Consider the following 17,117-nt stretch of genomic DNA (forward strand, 5'->3'; position numbering starts at 1 on the left):
AACAACATTCGAAATTTGGAATTCGAAATTTCCATAAAAAATCATAACTATACCGCATAGAGGGGCTTTCTGGAGAAAATTGTTGAATATTTTCATTACAAATAAATAAAGCTAACAACTATCTAATCATCGACTTCATAATTATCATCATCGAATTCGTCATCGTCGCTTTCCAAACTCTCCATGCTCAGCATGTTATAGTATTCCGCTATTGCTTCTTCAGTAATGTCCTCGTCAGGATAATGTGCTTTCTCCGTGGCGAGCGAAACATCAACGTTAAATTGCTGCTTGAGAATACCAATGAAGAAAGACAGTGAACGTATTCTTGACGACAATACAGCTATTATTCCACGATTGCTTTCAGAAAGATTGTCTGCCTTTAGCACATTATACCAACTTTCAAGTTGATCAAGGGATTGCGTGAAGAAGTTGATGCAGTTGCTCATTTCATCTTTTAACATAACAACTTCTTCCTCACATCTTCGTTTTACATTATACATATCAATTAAGTGCTTTTTAATTGATCTGGGCACGTGCACGTTACATTGTTCGGTGCTGTCTAACCCATCCCACAACGACGATTCAATATTGACACACTGCTCAAAAGTTAATTGGTCTGGATATTGAACTTCCGATATGGTTGACACTTTTCCAGCACTTGCGTTGTAGGTATTGATGGCTTTCTTAATCATATTCGTCTGCCTAGTAATTTGGCCACAAAGTTTCTTCGCAATACTTTGACCATCTATAAAAAGGAAGATAGCTTGATCGTTTATAAAAATGTATGGAATTGTTACCACTGCGAAGGGTTAGTACAAAATACTCAGGCTTAAACATCTTGCAGGAATCGAACCTGCATCGGATTATATGATAAATATCCAATCACCTGAAGATGTTCAATAGATAAAATTAAACATTTTTACCGGCATCCATGCAGTAAAACATTTATAATCCAGGTATGGGTAATAATAATAATAATAATATATAATAATAATAATAATAATAATAATAATAATAATAATAATAATAATAATAATAATAATATGGATAATGGGTAAATGCGGCCATTTTTTTCGTGCAATATTACCTGCATACTTCTTCATTAGTTGAAGTAGAAACCACCTTTCTGATGCCATATGGCGAATCTTCTCTAGTTGGTCCTTCCTGTTCTGCTTTTCCAGGTTCCGTTTTGCTTCGTGAAATGTGGGACTGTCACTCAGCCATCTCGAAAAGCCTTTTTCCATCTTCTTTAACATGTTATCTAACCTAAAATAAATATTTTGAGTTAATTAAAATTAATTGTTATACAAAATTCAAATCAAATGCAAATGCATGAAGTCCAAAAAAGCCACTTACTTCAGCGCATTTTCAACTGTTATTTTCCATGCTGGTGAGTCAGGAACGCATTTAGAACTTTCGTCTCTAATATACAACAAACTCAAAAAGTGAACAGGGAATAATTATGAACAATGAATATAAAACAAATTTATCCAGAAGTTTAACTCTATTTCATACAATTTGTAAACAACGCACTTTGCAGAATAGTATTGTTGAAGTTTCTCTGCATACTGAAGAGATCCATAACCTGTTGCTGAAGCTGTTTCAAAAATCAAAATATCAAATGTAGCTGATCAAGGCATTTCGTGTAAAATGTTTATATATGACAAACAAGAATTTCAATATACTGTAGTTCCTTATATAACAGTCGATGTTGCTATCTAAAATACAGTATTATTCATAGTGGGATAGTATCTGGTCAACTGGACAAGTAAATTTACCATATTTAAAGATAATTATTTAAAACTAAATTTTGATATTAAGATATATAATGACATACTTGGCACTGAACACTTTTTAATGTATGTTTTTTCTTCTTCAGCAATCCAGATGTGAACATCTTTTTGTAGGGTATTTTCTGTGTTAAAACGTTCCACGCATTAAATCTTCAAACAACATTAGTAGGTAACATAAAAACATTATGGGGTTTGAGGATATATATATATATATATATATATATATATATATATATATATATATATATATATATATATATATATATATATATATGATGGACTCTAAAAACATTCTGATTCTTTACAGACAGGTAAAGTACACAGAATAAACTACCTTAATTGTCTCAACTTATTCCAGGTTTGCTGTATGAGTACTCACCATCCTTTCCAAGTTTTGAAGCTAAAAGTTTAAATTCTTCACTGCTGTACTTTTGCATTTCCAAGGTATTTTGCATCCGTTGACACAACAGATCACCTTTAGCAATTGAAGAAAATGTATATATAGAAAAATAATGAATACGATGAAATGAGGAAAATTAATTAGCGATTACCTGTCATCAATAATAACTCAATAATTGTCATGAATTGATTAGCATGCATAAAATATAAGTATTTTTGTTGTTGTGTTGACACGGTTCGGATGTTTTGCCAGGCCTACAAACTGCCAGATTCCGTACAGAACAATAAAATCCGAGATGATCATAGTATTTCATAATTAAGCATTAGGTAATTGTTTTAGTGTAATAGGTAAAACACAATAACATACCAATCTGCGATACTGATTTCCTCGCATAATGTAGAAGGTAATCAGTGAGCGCATCGATTCGGTGGCTGGCAGTCATTTCCTTTGTAATTTTTCCAGTGGGACGAAGGTATGACCAAAGACGCTCCATAACCTCTCCATCTGTCAATCCAAAGCCTTCCAATCTTCTAGGACTATACAATACCTATTTAAAATTGACATGACAACTTAAATGTAACGATGTACAATGAGCTGTAACGATCAAAAAGATTATTTTGAAAATGGATAAAAATTACCTGACACTTTACTTTATGACCATATACATGGAACGTAGGAACTGCAAGATTTACATCATCCAACAAATCAACTTGCCCACTCGCCTAAAAATGTAGTTTTATATTGCTGAAAACGGCAAAATCTATAACATAGTGTTACAAATTTATAATATTATACATTCAAGATGCGAAAGCATTTTACACCGATACTGTTTACATGCTGAAGCCGTGTTGATACACTTGTATTGTGTGCACGAAAATTTACTAAAAACATACTGCAAATACATCATGCATCCTAATAGCTTTTAGATATACCTAAATCTTGGCAGTGTAAAATGATAAAATGCAATGCAAAATTGTGGATTTAAACACTTCTAAGGTCTATTTAACAAACCTTTAAATGAGACTCCAAAGTGCAAGCAATATCATACAAAAAATTTAACTTCACCGAAGGATGTGAAATTTTCTCCTTTACGTGTTTCAATAGAAACACCGCATTTGATATTCTAGTAAAATAATTATTTATTGTCATTTTAAAGAAAGTTTACGAAAAGTCTAATGATGCTGTGAAGTCCTTACTGTAATACAGTAGTTAATGCTGAATTAAAACCCGTCAGTTAATCCATTAAAATAATACAGTAGTTAGCTGAAATATATACTTACTGCTCTCCCGTTTAAGACTAAAGAAGGTGTTAGGAAATTCATGGCGACAAGAACATCCAAAAACAGCTGTTTCATCAAGCTTGTTGGACTTTACTTTGGATCTTAAATTTGTTCCGGCTTGAAATTGGTTGCACTCCTTGACGAAAATATTCATGCAGAGTTTTAGTTTAGGGCAAAAAAAGGAGTTTGTTAAACACGGACATAATCATAGAATGAAATGAAAAGCGGGATAATTCATATTTAGAATGAATTTAGATTATAATTCAGTTACAGTTTTCTTACATTCTCTAATTTCACATCTTTCTTTTTTCCATAGGAATTGGTGAATGAATCGACTTTGTCTTGCGAGATAAAAAATGTCTCACCATGCTTCGGAGGAGCAGTGCTCTCGCCAGAACTTTTTTTTCTTACACACCCAAAAAGTGCGTCGACAGAAATATGCACAATTCCTTTTTCCTTGGAATGGATAAAGATTTTGATATGAGTTTTTCCTGCATCAGGCTTATGGGAAATATTATGGGAAATATTATTAAGCAAACGAAATCGACTCACTTTGGGACATGCTGGACATATAGTTCCATCATCTACAAGCTGAGGGTTGAGTTTTTTCAGTGTCCTGAACTGATGTCGCATGAATCTAAATTCTGTGAAGCATTCGCCAACAAGTAGTCGGTAAATGTCTTTTACCTAGTAGAAAAGGTTAATGCTACATTACTTAATAGTTACCACATTGCATATACATAAATTAATTAAACCTCTTTGATTAGATTGAGCCCATATTGCACATATAACTACTAGGCTTTTTAATCCAAAACCTCTCCCTTTCATTGAGGTTAATTATTAAGCATGCATGACATTAATAACCTGCACCAAAAAATCACTTTAACCTGAATGTCCCTTCCCCCAAAAATGTTCATGTAATTGTTGCCCAAAAATATTCCTTTGCCGTATCTACTCAAAAACGTTATTGGAAATTAAATTGCAATCTAAATGGTGTTATACTATTTCTTACATACTGTAGGTAACCCACAACATTTATATGTACCACTAATGAAATACACTAAACCGTCAGAGTCACAATCAAAGTGATGCATGGTTAATGCAAAAAGCCCCTCACTTTAATAACCATGTTGAAAGGTGCTTATTCCCGTAACATTATAATATATATATATATATATATATATATATATATATATATATATAATATATATATATATACACCCGTTTGCAAAAACGTTGGCCGCAGATAGATAGATAGATAGATACTCGAAGTCTAATTAGAATTGCATATGATTACATTTGCATGGGATTTCAATCATATTACACAACATATGCAATTCTAATTAGATTTCGGGTATCTATCTATATATCTATCTGCGGCCAACGTTTTTGCAAACGGGTGTATATATTATTATATATTTATATATTTTTATACATATATATATATATATATATATATATATATAAAACATATAATATACAGTAATTATGTATTAATTACTTACATAAGCTGGAGAAAGATCTGGACATAACCACTTTAGGGCATTGCAAAATTGCTTTGTAGACAAACGGCACTCCAGGAAGAGTACTTCAGCTATTTCAAGTAGATGGATCTCAAATGCAACCTTTGGCTCTTTAGGTGTAGCTGGCCACATTCCATAACCAATAAGGGTTAGGCATGGTTCCTCATCATAATAAAACATAACAGATGTTTTGATTTGAACTCCTACAAAACATAATTAATAGCAGTAAGATTAAAGTTAAATGTCAGGTTGTTTTCTAAAAGCAACTGTTACAAAATGTTTTTAGTCAGACAGTAAAGAATTCAGAAACTTTAAGAATTGAAATATATGTACATCAAACACCATACCAGATGAATTAACAACAGTAATCTCTTCAACATAGCCACTTAAATCATTCACATCAGGTTTTCTCCACACATCTCTTTCAAAAACAAAAACCTCAAACCTATCTTCCTACAATAAAAAATCAAATAACCTTAATGTAATAATTATAAATGAAAGCATACAATCTGATAAAATAAATAAATAATATTATAATTTTTGGTAGCAAGAAATTACTGGAATGAATATATTGGTGAAAATATACCAGTTTTGAGCTGTGCGCTGACTCGACTATACCCATAAACTATTAACTAACAGAGGTAGTCTAATTAACATCATATAAATAACTATCAACTATTATTTCCTCGCTCCCTCTATTTTATATAAATTAATTAGTGATTGAAAAAAAATGGTTTTCTTGTCTTTTGAAATTAAACTGGAAACCAGAAATTCTTCATCCTTTCATTGCTGTTCATTTACATTCACCTACCTATATCCATGCAGCTTATACATTATAATTATACTCTACCTTCCATATCTCTGGCACATGCAAAGACTGCTTGTGCTTCTTATACAACACTCAGCACACATTAATTGCAGGATTCCGCATTGAAGGCATCGGCACTCAGCTATGTTTGAACAAAAGCAGCAACTGGTATCATTGGATAATGCCATGCTTTCGATGTATTTATCCAGCATACTTTCACGTATGTTTGACCAGGCTTCTATTTCCGCTTCCTTTCTCTTACGATATTGCCTAACACGAGTTTTAAGGAGGGATTGTTTTCCATATTGGGGAATTTCATTCGTGTGATCATCATCTACATTGGCAACATCAGTAAAGTCAACGATTGATCCGTCATACTGATCACCTTCATTTATATCTTTAACATTATGATCACTGCCACTGGTGTTCGCTTGCCCCGAAACAGATGATTGGCCAGGTAATGTTATATGAACTGGTATGGTGACTTTCGAGCGTTTACGAACACGTCCCCCTCTATATTCCACAACTTTAAATGTTGTTTTAACTTCTTTCCTCGGGCCCTATAAAATTATATACAGTAATTTGACGTTAAAAACAAAAATATAGTACAATCAGTCAACCACTATTTACGAAACAATCAAGGTTAGCTTTCAGCGTAATAATTTCATGACTTATCAGACTTATCGAAATACCCAGGCGAAGGCGAATAAATAAAAAATCGAAGGCGAATACCCAGGAAAAGTGGTGATATATTTTTATCTTTGCTATAAAAATGCACAGTACACTATTTTAATTACTCACATGTTTAATTGTAAACAATCATATTTGAAGTTTCCCCAAGCTACCCTAGAGTTGATTGCAACGTTCCAAAGCCGGCACAGCAAAATTCCAATAATTACAACGAATAAACAAATGAATATTAATAAAGAACACAAGGTGATCAAAGCAATATGGCGAACACGGAACACTGGCGCAAATTTTATAGTTTCGCGGTTTTTAGCGGAACGAAGGTCAGTCGATTCATAGGTCGATTCCAGCCTGCTCTGGAGGCAGCGCGCCAGCAGGTACAGCAGATCTTTCGTTAGCACTTACATACGGGCAATGAGAGATAATGAAACCTGTTTATATACGTGTAATGAGGTGCTAATCGGGTATTTCAATCTTATTCGCCAAGCCTATATGAAGCTCCGTTCATGTTACCACTGACATAGATGCAATTGAAGATGAAGTCGTGGGCTCAGATATCGTAGTGGTTGGTTCTGGTTCTACTGTATCAGTGGTAACCAATCACCAGTGGTACAACAATGAGACTGAGCTATTTGTAATTTGTTATTATGCTCAAATACTCAAAAACAGGAAAAAATACATTAGTAGCAATGTTTTTGTGCATATGAATGATAATGCAATCAGGATGTCTGGTTTAACAAAGGAATTTAGTTTTGAGTTTGTGAATGAGGACAAGTCTTGTAAGTTTCTGACAAATGTAAAAATCCCCGCTGATGTTTCAAAAGTGAATGAATTGACGAAGAGAATTGTGAATTATCACAATTTGCCAGCCTACTTGGAAGAGGGTATTTTTTATTACATTTTACTATAAACTACTGGGTTTCATGCAAGTATAATGCAACCTCAATTATACATTGTAGTTGTGATCCTAGTGTGGAAAGTATTGGGCACACAATTTTGATGTCTTCTATATATTTACTACTTACTAGTATTTTTTAACTCATGGTTGTGCAGTTTGCACAATTTCCATCAGTACATGACCCAACTTGAAATTATGACTTGGTGATGGGAGTGGGATGGTTCTTCAAACTGTATCTGTAGGGTTTGTGCTTGGTTGCAATTGTATCCACTGGTCACACTTGCACCACAGGCTAAATCATTAAAATATTTTAAGCTGACCAACACAACAACATTCATACATGCATGTAAAGGTGTCTGATGTGATAGAATATTTCTATGTATGGTTCAGTCAGCATAACCATTTAAATACTAAAATAAGACAAATTTACATCCAAACTATTTCTCATCAGTGAAAATCACTTGTTCATGACAATTATGACTAAATGAAATCAAAACCAGGCTTCAGGAGCAATGTCATTAGTCATTATGTTGGGGTTTTTATTTTTTATAAAAAAGTGGACAAAAAGATTATACTGTAAGTCCATATATGACTACAATAACTGACCAATTTTGGTAATATACATTTCAAGATAATTTGGTAAAAGGTTTTTTCAAAGGCATACATAAACATAACCTTATTGCTGCCGCAGCAAGCAAGCCTGAAGCAAGCGAGCAAGGCAGCACTCCTCCTAATCTTAGTAATCTATATATTAGGAGGGAAAATATTGATTTTGCTATGTGCATTGCATTCTGGAAGTTCTTATACATTCTTTCACTTGTGCCTGCACGCATTGCGGCTGGATAATGACGGCATGTCATGACAAGAAACGGCTAGGCATCGGGTAAAACCTCACATTATGGACTGCCACCTTGGTCTGCGCGCTAAATATTTTAACGAATTTATTATTCGTGTAGAGATTCGAAGCGTTGAAAACGCCAGAAATGTACTTCAAGATAACGAATTGGCCATAATAATGTTTTTGATCTATTGATCCTTGGCAACAAGCGATATATCAACAAACCAGGCAATACATCAACATGTGAATGCGCCAACAATTTCTATAGGTTGGCCGGCTGACATATTGGCAACTTGTATACTCGAATTCTGCCATACGTTTTCTGTCAAACCACGTAAATGTATAGTATCGAAATGTGCGTCAAAACTAATTTAGTGGCGATGCTTAATTCACGCGGGCAAACCTCTAGACACGCTGCTATTTCGAGTCACAACAGAATAAATTGTTTAATCTGTAGTAGCTGAATGACAAGGTTTCAAAGCAATATTGCAAATTATCCATTGCATATTCCATTATCATGCCAGGCGGATGAAGATGTATTAAAACAGTCCGAGAACTTAATTGCATCATAAAATCTTCAATATGTAGATCTCCGCAACTATTGGCTGTCAATTCCCCTTTCCATATCAATTAAGAGGTATACAATAAACAATATCTAAAATCCAAAGTAAATTAGCAGAGATAAATTTTGAACCACGGCACATGCACTACCATAACAGGTAAATTTTACAAAGGGTTCATAGATCATCGAACAAACTACTCCATAAGTAAATAGCAACCAAAATAGCAAACACTGGGGTCAAGGATTAAATAAAATATTAAAAATTCAACTAGGAAATAGGTTAAGCTATAAACAGCCTTCGTACAGGATCCTTCGTAGTGAATTCCGTGGGAACGAGATTGGCAACCCGAACACTGACATCGTGCTTTCAGGCAGCATTTTTACCCATGGGTAACCTAGTATAGTACTAGTGAAAAGGCAAACTGTTAGTAGACATTAAACACTTTTTGAAGTACTAAATGAAACCTACAAATCAAATCAAAAAGAGGCTACTGCATCGATTTTGTATTTGATTGGTTTCATTCTAATTGCTTTTAGATTTACTGAATTGTCTTACGCTTTTCATGAGGAAAGAAAATAATGCATTTTTTGATGATCAAGCAGATGAAATTTTAGAGATATGTACACACAATGCAAAACAAGCTGAGATAGCGATTGATTCATGGAACGAAGCTTTTACACAAGAATGCTCAAAATATTCTGATGCAAAAGAAGTGAAAACCGAGGAACTGACCTTCTCTGAGATGTACCACCTCCTCATCCATTCAGCATCCTTAGAGACATTACTTCAGTTAGAGAATACCTATGCATTAGCTGTTCAGGATATGTTGGCACAAAGAGATGCTGCTCTGGACAAGTTAGAACAAAAGTATATTGATTGTTTTAATTTTTATACTTTTTTAGTTACACGTCACAACTTCATTGTTTTTAACTTAGAACCTCTTTCAAACATGCATGCGAAACATCATCCTTCAACACATACATGAAAAAAATTCCATCCATTCGGGACTAAAAAAACCTTTAAAACCAAAACGAGACTTAAGAATCAGGCCTCTAACTCTAAGCCTCATTTTCTTGTCATTAGCTTATTTCCATATTTATTTATTTTTTTTCATGCATGCATTAAAGAAGGATGTTTTGTCTTGGACATAGCCAAAATACCATCCCTTGAGAAAGGAATGCGAAAGAGGTCATAAGAAAACCTTAAAGTCTGCATCTTGTTGCCTTACGTCATTAGGTCGAAAGTTTGCTTTACATGGGGCCAATGCATAGGGCCAATGTCATGGGCGCTCTATATCATATAAGATATAGTTTGGAAGAAGATGTATGGATTTTATGTTCTTGTGCCTAAACTGCATGATATATTTTGGCAAAACATATTCGCTTTGCTTTTCCTCACAACAGTTGTTAGCATCGTCTAAACTTGACTTGGGAGCTTTGGGACCGTAAGGATATGACTTAATGCTATTTATTACAACTTGATTTAGGGTGGTTTAAGAGATACTTGCTCAAATAAAATAGTGATTTAAGGCGATTTATCCCAGAGCCGGTCTAAAATTTAGTTGTGAAGAACTTTCCAAATTGTCCAAAAAGTCTCAAATTGTAAACACCAATTTTTTCAACTTTCTTTACCGATTCAGGCAAAATAAGGAAATGAAAGAAGCACTGGAACCTGGAGTTGCTGGCATTAATTCGGATAACTATCACGAATCAGTAAAATAATCTTGCGGCAAGACATTGTGAAGATACACAGGTTACTATATTGGTCCCTAATTTGTTGATGCTTTCCTGTATATTTAGAGTACAATTGAGTGAAATTGAAAAAAAATTCAGAACTTTTAGTCTGTTAAGATAAGAGGTGTGGCACAACCAGAAACAGATCAACACAGAAAATCCTTCATTTATTACATTCTGCAGATGATATCGACGCAATGGTCGAGTGCTTTGTCAGACCTTCAAGAAGTTCAGAAAAGAGAATATCAAGAATGGGTTGGTAAAGTGCACGAAGATCTTGTCCAGACGTCAAGCAAAGGTGTGTTGTACGTAATATATTGCGAAGTCAATTTAGTATTTTAGTATTATTGTAGTACAGTGGACAAACGGTGCGTGTTTAAAAAACATATGAACAATTTATTTCCTCTTTGCATTCTTTCTCTCCAAAAGGGTCGAGTAGTAAATTGTTTCTTGATTTTACCGTTTTTTTACTTGATTTTAACTTTTTTAGATCCGGGTGGTTCTTTTGAAAGGTATATATTTATTTTAATTTACATGACCCTGCTGAATATATTTTTCACCTTTCGAGGCTTCATTAACTAATGTAACGGTAGGGGGGCGGGAGCTCTTATTTCAGATCAGTGGGCGGGAGGCGCGAGAACCTCATCTATTCCTTGCCGCCAGTGGATAGGAAAATTTTCCTTTTATAAATGAATATAAAGTTAAGAATTTTTTGCCTTGTTGAAATTTATCATCAAATTCTGACTAGAATGCCTGTCACGTACGTTGCCTATATAGTGGTCTCGCCACGCAGCATGACCGTTAAAATCTGAATGATGACGCAAGCGAGGGTAATATTTCGTACAATAGTGCACTTTAGATAATATTTCCCCAAATTCTCGCCTCTCTGGTCTATAAATGATGAGTGTATACATTCCAGAAGTTTGTACATACGCGCTTGTATTTTTAAATCTAATTTGCAAAGATGAGATTAAAATTTTTTTTACGGTTTAAATTTCAACTTCTTGCGACAATAGGTATCGGGCGAACCTTAACAAAGTTAATTAAAAGACCTTAACAGATTAATTAGAACAACTTTATATTCTAATACATATTTTCAGAAACGTCAATTTGCTTTTTGTAATGCTGAAAAATAGCACTCGAATTCATTCAATGTATTTTTTCACAGCTTTAGATCTCGCAGTGCATCTACCGTTAGCTTGCTCCCTGATGAGGTGCACAATCAGATGTTGGAAGAAAGTTTTACGATACACTTAGGTTCGTTAACAATGTTCGTAATCGTATAGGGTTCACAATTTGCAGAAATTAAATAATCAGGAAATTAATGTTGTTTGTTTTTTAGTAATCACGGAATTAACTTGGTCAACAAACATTGATATATATCGCATATAATCTTCTTATAAAACGGGCCCTAGTTTCACCGGGAGGAATTAAAAATATGAAATCGTGTAGCCTTTTAGTAAATGTAACCTTTTAGCGTTTGCTGTAACATATCATAGGTCTCGATTCCTGAAACATAATATGCATGTAGCCAGCAATATCTATGCTTACAGTTACAGGCTAATGCTCATACAATACGAGCTAGATCAACCTTGCAACATATATTGTATCATTTATGCATGTTATTGTTGTGTAGAAATTAAAAAATAACCGCGGAAGTTTGCTTAAAAAGATGTAATGTATAGCTGAAATGAAGATTTTTGAATTATATTATTGCGTTTTCTAGGAGCACAGATGAAATCAACGCATAATCTTAGGTTGATGTGTTGTGATCTTCTCGATTTATGTCGTTATAAACCTGCTAAGCAAGGGTATGGAATGTAATTCCTTCAAAAATGTATATTTTATAATTATTGAATTAAATTCTCTATATAATGGTTTGGAACATAAAAGTTAATAATTATTGAATTAAATTCTCTATATAATGGTTTGGAACATAAAAGTTTATAATTATTGAATTAAATTCTCTATATAATGGTTTGGAACATAAAAGTTAATAATTATTGAATTAAATTCTCTATATAATGGTTTGGAACATAAAAGTTAATAATTATTGAATTAAATTCTTTATATAATGGTTTGGAACATAAAAGTTTATAATTATTGAATTAAATTCTCTATGTAATGGTTTGGAACATAAAAGTTTTCTGCAAATATCTTTTATGCATGCACAAATTCCATAGCGTATATGGTTATAGGTAAGGCCTCGCTTTCATTTTGTCGTAATTGTCGTGAACATAATCGTGAACATGTATTGGAGTATGAAGAAACAGCGGGAATGCATTGTAACATCCCATTTTGTCGTTTAGGACTAGTATATGGGCACAACCCCAAAGAATTCAAACTGCAATGTCCTTGTATTCTCAATCACTCTCCGGCTTGGTTTTGCTTGTCGACAATAGAATTAACTCCTACACTGGAATTAAGAAAGGTATCGTTGTAGCTCTGTATTCTATTAACACCGGTGATTTAAAACCAGAAAAAAAGGAGGTGAAGTAAGACGATGCAAGAACTTTTTTGTTTTTTACGATTATATATATTGGTAAAACTATATAATATAATACTTGAGAAATATATTGTTCTAAATATCTTATAAGCTGTTTGATTATTTGTTTGCTATCCTGTAGAGTTTGCGTCCATATGTCAGCAGTCCACGGACTTCCATTTTCCTGACTTGGATAAGCAGTTTTGTATGATTCAACAGAATTTGGAGGAAAGACGACAGAAAAAGATGCAAATAAGTGGGGCTATCGACGCAAGAAATGATGAAGCTTTTAAAACTTCAACCATGGAGACTGGTGAGTTAGAAAAACTTTGTCGATATTTCTTGCCAGTTACTACTTAATAATATTTACTTTTTATCTTTAATATTTACTTTAGGTAATTTTTACATTACACGTCACTCCAATCTTTCTCAAGTACATGTTGTGTTTCATCTGGTCGTCGACGACTCTCTAAAATCGCCCACCCTTGCAGCACGAAATGCAATCGTCAGTGGTTTGCGTAATGTCCTGCATACAGCTTCACGTCAAAATATTCACACCATAACACTACCTGTTTTGCTGGCGGAGGAAATGACAGAGGTTTGTACCTCTTAGAGCTAGCGAGAAATTCACTTGGTTGAGCCGTGAATATCCTAAAAACATTATTCAACTACTGAAAAAACTGATAGAAAAACTTCTATAAAATAACCCATTTTCGTAGGTGGTACTTTGAATTAGGTATTTTACCAACTAAAGAATTGGTTTGTCTGAAAAAAATATATTGGTCACTTCTTATAGGAGAAGCCTGGTACGCATTTGATAAAAACAAAACAACATATTGAATTATTTAGTTTAACTAAAGTGTCTGGAGGAGTCTTATTAATTGCAAAATCAATTAAATTTTCTCTTGAGCATTTATTTGTGCCTTTTTCATTCAGAATTTCTCTATTTTTCATCTCGTAATGGATCGTCGGTAACACTGCTCCATTACGGGAAAGTATTGGACCGCTGAAAATTCTTTTCAGCCAAACAATGAGCTCATTTCACCGGAAGTGACGCTTGCCATACAATAAAAATGTATAATGTGCTTTATAACTTCAATACTGGTTTTACCTATACCGAAAGATTTTTCAAAGATAGCTTTTCTTGCATGCAGAGAAAACCAACCCGTTAAAAAATATGCATGTTATGACGTCTCTCAGTATTTTTGTATCACTGTTATATGTTTTGATTCATAATTTCAGGACATGACAGTAACGTGGTGTACAAGGCGAGCAGAATTGGTTCTGAAGTGTGTTAAAGGTATATATATATAATATACACAGCCGTTGTCATAAAGGTTATCACCTGGAAATAATACGTAAATGTGGATCACGTGATTGTACTGCATACATTAATTTTTTTGGGAAATCGCTGGAAATCTGTTTTGAAAATTTTTTAAATGTCATAGTAAGGCGAATAAAAATTGATATTAATAAAGAAACAAGAGAAGAGTCAACAAAATAAGCCACATTCAATAGTCACGTGATTGATATTTATATATTGTGTAGTCTGAAAGATACAACATTTGCATTCAAATGTGCAGGTACATGGTAATGAATTGTACGTATATCGTAGAAATTTTGGGTATAGCTGGGTTTTTTAAGGAGATGGGGTTTTTCGGTTAATAAATTGACTATATATTATTATTAAAATTAAAGGTTACTTTTCAGAAGAATTTTTTTGGAAACAGACATTTATTTCACAATTTCAAAATTTCCATCCATATCTGCTCGAAAACCACCATCTTGAATTTTTAAGGAAAGTGCTACAAATACATTTTATTTTTTTAATCTGGGGTTTATAATCACAATTCTTTTAAACAAGTTCCGAAAACAAAGAAATACGCGCAAACACAAAACATTTATTGGCTCTATACCATCTATTATATAGTGAAATTATATAAGTGTGCTACATAGCAAGGGGGAATTTCGTTTTAGCCAATCAGCAAGTTTGTTTATTTTTTTAGTAACCCAATCAGAATGCATAAATCTTGATAAAAAGTACAATATATACCATTTTACATGAAGTATTAAGAAATTAGGCATTCTGATTGGCTTTTCCTGAAAAATGTAAACAAATATACCGATTAGTTTAAAACGAAATTCCTCCTTGTTGTGCCACAATTCGACGGGGGCTACTTTTTTTGTCCACCCCTGTGTATAGAGAATAATACATGGATGCGCGGAAATATAGAATTTATTTCGAGTGTTAAGAATAATATTGAACGAGTGACCGCATTTTTTTTTTATATATAATAATATAAGTCTGTTTTATTAAAGGTTTTTAACTCCCGGGCGCGTATACCCGATTGCTTGATCAAACACGATAATCGCCAATAGTACACATATATTATATGATAAGAAAACGTGTAATGGTATTCATATATATTGTCTCACGTTCATTATAATATTTCAATTGAAAGATGAGATTGTGTTTTAGAAAGCCACTGCAGAGATTATACTGGAATTTTAAAAGTGTTTCCTCCGGCTTTTTAGCTCGATTTTTTTAAGCTTTTGACTAACCCCCAAAAAGCAATGGTGAAAGTTGAGGTAGATTTAGTGGTTGATATAGCAAATCTATACATGGAAATAAAAAGGCAAAATTTTACATTTGCAAAATACTGTTATATTAGCGCTATTTGAAACGTCGATGCACATAACCTCCCATAAATGAATCGACTAATAGAGGTAATAATATAGGTTTCCTGATGAACGTATAGGTTTTATGATGGAATGTGCATCCTGGAGTGGCTCTGAATCATTCAATATCCAGTTTGTTTTGCCGAAGGTAACTGAATAATATTCATTGTGAAATAGAAGTTTAATATGACTTCATAAAGTTTAGGTTTGATACATTTGTATTGTTTTGCTGTTGCCACAACCTCGCACTAAAACAAAAACACGTATGATCACTGTAGTATATGTTGTCGAAACGTCGAGAAATACTTTTGTGTATTTTTGGTAGCTGTTACTTTGTTGCAACATTATTCGAGACAACGTCGAGGTGAATATTTCCCGATAATCACCGAGCCTAAGCCGAAAAATTGTTTTAGTATTTTTTCACTAGTGAATTGACACAAGAAATTTGTTCGCTTTTCTCTTTGTAACTAGAAACGTCCACAAAACGGCTAGCCGCCGGCATTTTGAAATTTCTTATAATACGTCAAATATGACCAATCAGAATGCAGGATTTGATATATTCACTTGTGCATGCAAAAATACTAAATATATATATCGTGCAAAGCGTGATGGTTCATTTTTGACCGTGCTTTTTTTGACCACGCTCCGTTTAACCATGCTTATCCGTATAAATGCTAAATAATATATCTTTCCTTCAGGACATTTCGTCAGATATGTTTCACACACTTAGCAACATGCTACCCAGCATATTTCGTGTATCAAGGACGCTGGACCTGCAAGATTTATCACGAAAGTAAAAAAAAAAACATTACGTCGTAATACGATAACTAGCAACAATACTCATGCATGCATATGGATCTGAAACAAGCCGCGTTTGCATTACGTGTTTGACCTGGCCTGGACCAGGCCTAGGCCTAGATGTGAACATTGTTTATCCGGCCTAGACCAGGCCAGGACCTGGTGTAGGCCACAAAATCCTGGTCAACAGCAAAAGGTGGCCTGGGCCAGGCCTGGACCTAACCTGGGGCAAGATTTTGGTAATGTGCACATTCTTGGATTCTTGTATATGAATCTAGGCTTTACCTAATCATGACAAATTTTTAACCTAATAGTATGATTTATATAGGATATATATAGTATTATCACCTTCCGGTGTGTTTTGGGTCCTATTCTAAGTATTTTGTCAAATACTTTGGCTATCTGATATCAGCAACAAGGAAGACAGTGTGAACGTGGGGCACATATTACCTGGACTTGTCCTAGACCTGGTCCAGTGTAAACGCGGCTATATATAGGGGCCCTGGTTTTAATTTAGTTCTAGTTGTCGTAAACTGAGTAATTCACCGATGCGATGTAAATGTGTCTTTATTTTCTATATTATATGATATACATTATTGTTTACTGCGCAAATGCATGTTTAACATATTAGC

At 33.8% G+C, this 17,117-nt stretch overlaps 1 pseudogene; it reads left to right on the forward strand.

The window, feature by feature from the left end:
- The first annotated feature begins 7,046 nt into the window (after positions 1 to 7,046).
- Positions 7,047 to 16,493, forward strand: LOC114542565 (annotated as a pseudogene).
- Positions 16,494 to 17,117: the final 624 nt, after the last annotated feature.

Source organism: Dendronephthya gigantea, unplaced genomic scaffold (genome assembly GCF_004324835.1).
Source record: "Dendronephthya gigantea isolate DGI-Jeju-01 unplaced genomic scaffold, DenGig_1.0 000365F, whole genome shotgun sequence".
Lineage (NCBI taxonomy): Eukaryota > Metazoa > Cnidaria > Anthozoa > Malacalcyonacea > Nephtheidae > Dendronephthya > Dendronephthya gigantea.